Source organism: Theropithecus gelada, chromosome 3 (genome assembly GCF_003255815.1).
Source record: "Theropithecus gelada isolate Dixy chromosome 3, Tgel_1.0, whole genome shotgun sequence".
NCBI lineage: Eukaryota > Metazoa > Chordata > Mammalia > Primates > Cercopithecidae > Theropithecus > Theropithecus gelada.
Window position 1 is genome coordinate 9,093,373 of NC_037670.1, and position 5,543 is coordinate 9,098,915.

At 55.5% G+C, this 5,543-nt stretch overlaps 1 long non-coding RNA gene across 1 annotated transcript; it reads left to right on the top strand.

The window, feature by feature from the left end:
• The first annotated feature begins 3,200 nt into the window (after window positions 1-3,200).
• On the top strand, window positions 3,201-5,205 carry LOC112620017. The gene is made up of 2 exons (XR_003118463.1): window positions 3,201-4,624; window positions 4,761-5,205. It is a non-coding gene; the product is annotated as an uncharacterized LOC112620017 (long non-coding RNA).
• Window positions 5,206-5,543: the final 338 nt, after the last annotated feature.

The window sequence follows — 5,543 nt, forward strand, 5'->3', positions numbered from 1 at the left end:
ACAAAGATTAGCCGGGCACAGTGGCATGTGCCAGTAATCCCAGCTACCCGGGAGGCTGAGGTATGACAATCACTCAAACCTGGGAGGCGGGGGTTGCAGTGAACTGAGATCATTCCACAGCACTCCAGCCTGAGCAACAGAGTGAGACCCTGTCTCCAAAAAAAAAAAAAAAAAAAAATGGACCTGGAGAAAGGGTCTGAGATGAGAGCTGAGGGCCACCTACATGAAAGGCATTGGCAAGAGGAGATCAGAGGAAGGCTGTGGAAGACAGACAGGTAGAGACTGTCACGGGCAGGGGCTTTGCAGCAAGAGGCTCCACAGTGGCTTGGACCGCATGTCAGGGAGGAGGAGCGACAGCTCAGTAACAAGAATTGCTGCAGCCTCCATCAGTCCATCCGTCCGGGGAGGACTGGGGACCAAAGCCAGGCTGGAGAGAGTTCTGGAGAGAGTGGGCCATGAGGAAGTGAGGGATTAGAAGTGCAGATGACTCTGGCTGGGCTCAGTGGCTCACACCTGTAATCCCAGCATTTGGTAGATGACTGGCTGGGTGCAGTGGCTCACGTCTGTAATCCTAGCACTTTGGGAGGCCGAGGCAGGAGGATCACCTGCGGTCAGGAGTTCGAGACCAGCCCGGGTAACATGGTGAAACCCTGTCTTTACTAATAATACAAAAATTAACGGGACTTGGTGGTGAACGCCTGTAATCTCAGCTACTCAGGAGGCCGAGGCAGGAGTATCACTTAAATCTGAGAGTTGGAGGTTGCAGTGAGCTGAGATCGCACCACTGCACTTCAGCATGGGTGACAGAACCAGACCCTGTCTCAAAAAAAAAAAAAAGAGAAAGAAAAAGAAAGAAAAAGTGTAGACGACTCTTTGAAGCAACATGGCTGGGAAGAGATAGAGAGAGCTGGGTGGAACTGAACATGGCCTCACAAGGGTCTTTAAAATATATATATATTTTTTTTCTTGAGACAGGGTCTCACTTTGTCACCCAGGGTGGAGTGCAGTGGTGCAATCATAGCTCATTGCAGCCTCAAACTCCTGGGCCCAAGCTATCCTCCCACTTCAGGCCCCCAAGTAGCTGGGATTACAGGTGCCCACCACCACGCCCAGCTAATTTTTATATTTTTGTAGAGACGAGATTTCACCATATTACCCAGACTGGTCTCAAACTCTAAACTCAAGCAATCCGCCTGCCTTGGCCTCCCAAAGTGCTGGGATTATAGGCATGAGTCATCCAGTGCGGCCAAGGGACTTTTAAACATTTTTAAATGACAGAAAATGGACTGTGGGGCCGGGCGCAGTGGCTCATGCCTATAACCCTAGCACTTTGAGAGGCCAAGGAGGGTGGATCACTCAAGGTCAGGAGTTTGAGACCAGCCTGGCCAGCATGGTGAAACCCTGTCTCTATTAAAAATACAAAAATTAGGGGCCGAGTGCGGTGACTCACGCCTGTAATCCCAGTGCTTTGGGAGGCCGAGGCGGGCGGATCGCGAGGTCAGGAGATTGAGACCATCCTGGCTAACACGGTGAAACCCCACCTCTACGAAAAATACAAAAAATTAGCCGGGCATAGTGGTGGGCGCCTGTAGCCCCAGTTACTCAGGAGGCTGAGGCAGGAGAATGCCGTGAACCCGGGAGGCAGAGCTTGCAGTGAGCTGAGATTGCACCACTGCACTCCAACCTGGGCGGCAGAGTGAGACTCCGTCTCAGAAAAAAAAATAAACAAACAAAAAAACAAACAAAAATACAAAAATTAGCCAGGCATGGTGGTGGGTGCCTGTAATCCCAGCTATTTGGGAGGCTGAGGCAGGAGGATCACTTGAACCCGGGACATGGAGGTTGCAATGAGTGCCACTGCACTCCAGCCTGGATGACAAAAAAGAAAGAAAGAAAATGAAGCGTGGTGGAAAATGAAGCGTGGTCGTGTGCTGAGGGCTGGGAAACACTGGCAGGAGTGGGAGAGCAAAAGGAGGGTCCTGGGTGAGGTCCCTGCGTCCAGAGCACATCTGGCCCACAGTGGATGGTTTCTGAATAAGCAAGTTATCGGGGACAGACAGAGGGAGCAGGACCGACATGGTACAGGTCCCCTTGGTGATGGGGGATGCCGAAAGGGAAGAACAGCTGGCCGTGGGGGTTTTGGGGATGGGGAGGCAAGATGCACAGGACTCTCCATGGGGCAGCCGATGTGCCTGGAGCAGAGAGAGGAGAGCATAAGAGGTGCCCCTGACCCCATGCTCCAGGCGACACTACCGCTGGGCACAGGTACCCCTTCCCTCTGTGTCAACCAGGAAGCACAGTCATGGTGGTGAGGGTGGAGGGAGTGCAGAGCAGGAGCGAGAGGGGCTGGGAAAAGCCTCCGACCAGAAGGTGAGAAGAGGCCTGGGCTCCAGCCCAGCCCTACCTTGGACTCAGTAAGAGACCCAGAGCCGACCTTTCTGCCCCGAGAGCCTCTACTTCCCCACCTGGAGAATGGGGCCTTGGCCTCCATGTGCCGTAGGCGGCTTGTTACGTGGCGTCTCACAACTCTTGCATTTCAGGCCTGCAGAACACAGGAAAGTCCATACTTGGGGATTCCAGGATCCTGACATTCTATAACATAATTTCTGTGTTGCCACCAGGGGTGGGTCCAACCGACGTCTCTCCCTTCACAGTGGCTCTGTCTGCCCATCCCAGCCGCCAGCTCCCCTCCCTTCCCTTCTCCCCGTCAACTCTGGGCACAGCCAGCCTCGAACACATCCCAAGCAAGCACTTGGCAGGCGGGGACCATGATTCATGCCCTTCCAGCAGGCTTCGTGGCTCGCCCGCCCGCCAGAGTAGGCAGGATATTCTTGGCCTCACCGTTTACTCAGGATTAGCAGGGCGGGGGTGGCTGGGGCTGGGGGAGGCAGACTGTGTTCTCCAGCCTCAGCGAGGTGGGGGGCGTTCATGTCTGAAGTGGCCGCCAGGCTGGCCAGGGAGGGAACATCACCCCATAAACCAAGGCCACGTCTGGGACCCAGACAGCAGAAATGGGGTGGGGCCATCGGAGGAAGGCTGCCACCTGCTCTGTGTCCAGGGAAAAAAGGAGGGCCAGGAGCCCGGGGGCAAGCGAGGCCGCTCACCCCAAACCCCTGATCCAATTTCCCTCCACGAGCCTCTTCCTTGTTGGGGGAGCCCGGCCCTCTCCATCCCTACTGCCTAGAGCCCAGGCTGGGCCAGGAGTTGGAAGCCAGCTCCCAAACAGCCAAGGAACAGAGAAGTCAGCAGCCTCCAGCCACTCCCTCCCGCTGCCCACCCCAGCTCCCCAAATTCCCCCCCAAAGCCACGCCCCCACCCACCCTCAGACCAGTTCAGGATGAACCTGGAGCTCCCAGGATAAGGCTGTGCCTCCCCCGTCAGACCATCATTTCAGAGCAAGACTATGTCTCCCTAAAACCAAGTGTCCCGAGCCTTACCAGTGTACACAGAGCAAGGCCAGTGTCCCAGGCTAGGGCCATGCCCCTTAGACCATGGTTCCCCGCCAGAGCTCTACCTCCTCCCTTAGATCAGAACCCCCAGGGCAAGGCCTGTCTCCCCATCAGGGGTGACAAGAGAGGACTGGATCATCAAAGTGGGTGGCCCAGGAAAGAGAGTCGGAGGAGAGTACAAGGTCCCCACCCACTGTGGGCTCACCTGGGCCCAGAGGAATCCATTCTTCCCAGGTCAGATGCAAACAGTTCCTTGGTTCGGAGCAGGAGCCTGGGGCTGGACCATGGGTGAGGGCAGGTGATTTTGGAGCAGGGTCTCTGGGCAGGGAGGGGCCAGGTTTGCACAGGGCTGAGGCAGCAGTTTAGCCTCTGGTAGGGACAGCTCTCCCCACTCCCTGCAAGGCTGTGGTGGTCCCCTGTGAAAATGCATTGTCCCCCTCCTCCAGGGCTCCAAGGTGCTGTCCCCAAGCAGTCATCATCCCAGACCTGGGTCTCTGAGGCTCAATGTGAGTGGGCCTACCTCTGCCACCTGGGGCTCCAGCTTTGTGTCAGACCCACGGGAATTTCACTCTTGACTCCACCCTGGTACTCCTCCACCTTTCTAACCTCAGTTTTTCTCATCTGGAAAATGGGAACAGGGGCCCCTACAGCAGGGGGTTCCATGGTATGCCCTTTCCCCTTGGCTGGCCACAGGTTAACTCTGGGTGACCGCAGGGCCAAGGCGCAGGAAGCAACGAAGCTGAGTCCAGTCCGTCCTTCCATCCCACGTGCAGCGCCAGGACCTTCAGGAAGTCACTGAGACAGAGCCACATGGAGGAGCGGGGAGATATCTGGCTGGCCTTGGGAGGGTTGGCCTCAGTAGCCTGTGGGGAAGCAAATTCCAGGCCCCTCTCGGCTTCCTCCTGGGTCCATTCTCTCACCCAAGCTCTGGCTTGAGCACCTGGCTGGAGCCCCTGTCCAGAGACAGCTAGGGACCCATGACCAGCCCAGAGGAATGGGGGGCAAGGGGCATACATTCCTCTCTCTTTCTCTGCCTCACTCTCTGCTCCCCAGACCAGGAGACAAAGGACTGGGTTTAAATTCCGGCTTTGTCATTCACCAACTATAAGGCATTGGGCAAGGTATTGGATCTCTCCAAGCCTCAGTTTTCTCATCTGTAAAGTGGGAGTGGCCAGGTGCAGTGGGTCACGCCTGTAATCCCAGTACTTTGGGAGGCCGAGGCGGGAGGATCACTTGAGCCCAGGAGTTCGAGACCAGCCAGAGCAACAAAGTGAGATCCTGTCTCTACAAAAAATTAGCTGGTGTTGCCAGGTGCAGTGGCTCATGCCTGTAATCCCAGCACTTTGGGAGGCCGAGGCAGGTGGACCACCTGAGGTCCGGAGTTCAAGACCAGCCTGGCCAACATGGTGAAACCCTGTCTCTACTAAAAATACAAAACTTAGCCAGGCATGGTGGTGATTGCCTGTAATCCCAGCTACTCAGGAGGCTGAAGCAGGAGAATCACTTGAATGTGGGAGGCGGAGTTTGCGGTGAGCTGAGATCGTGCCATTGCACTTCAACCTGGGTGACAGAGCAAAACTTCATCTCAAAAAAAAAAAAAAATTAGCTGGTGTGGTGGTGTCCACTTGTAGTCCCAGCTACTCAGAAGGTTGAGGTAGGAGGATCACTTGAACCCAGGAGGTTGAGGCTGCAGTGAGCCAAGGTCATGCCACTCCACTTCAACCTGGGTGACAGAAAACCTGTCTCAAAAATAAAATAAAATATTAAAAAATAAAATAAAATGGGAATGATAGCAAAACCCAGGACCATTGGAGAATGACATGAGCTAAGGCAGGAAAGAGCCTGGCCCTATGGGACAGGGACAGAAAACCTAGGCAGTCACCTCCATCCTTTCCAGGTTCCTCTGAGGAGCACCCACAGACCCCAGCTCAGGGGAGGCAGTGCAAACCAGGGACCCCCAAGTTCCTGGCCCAGAGTGCCTGCTGGAGAGGGACTGGAGTCCTCAGCCCTGAGCATCACTGAGGTTTGGGTGAAGGGAGGGACAGAGGCACAGCCAGACCCTGCACATTCCAGCCCTGGCTCATTCTGGATCCA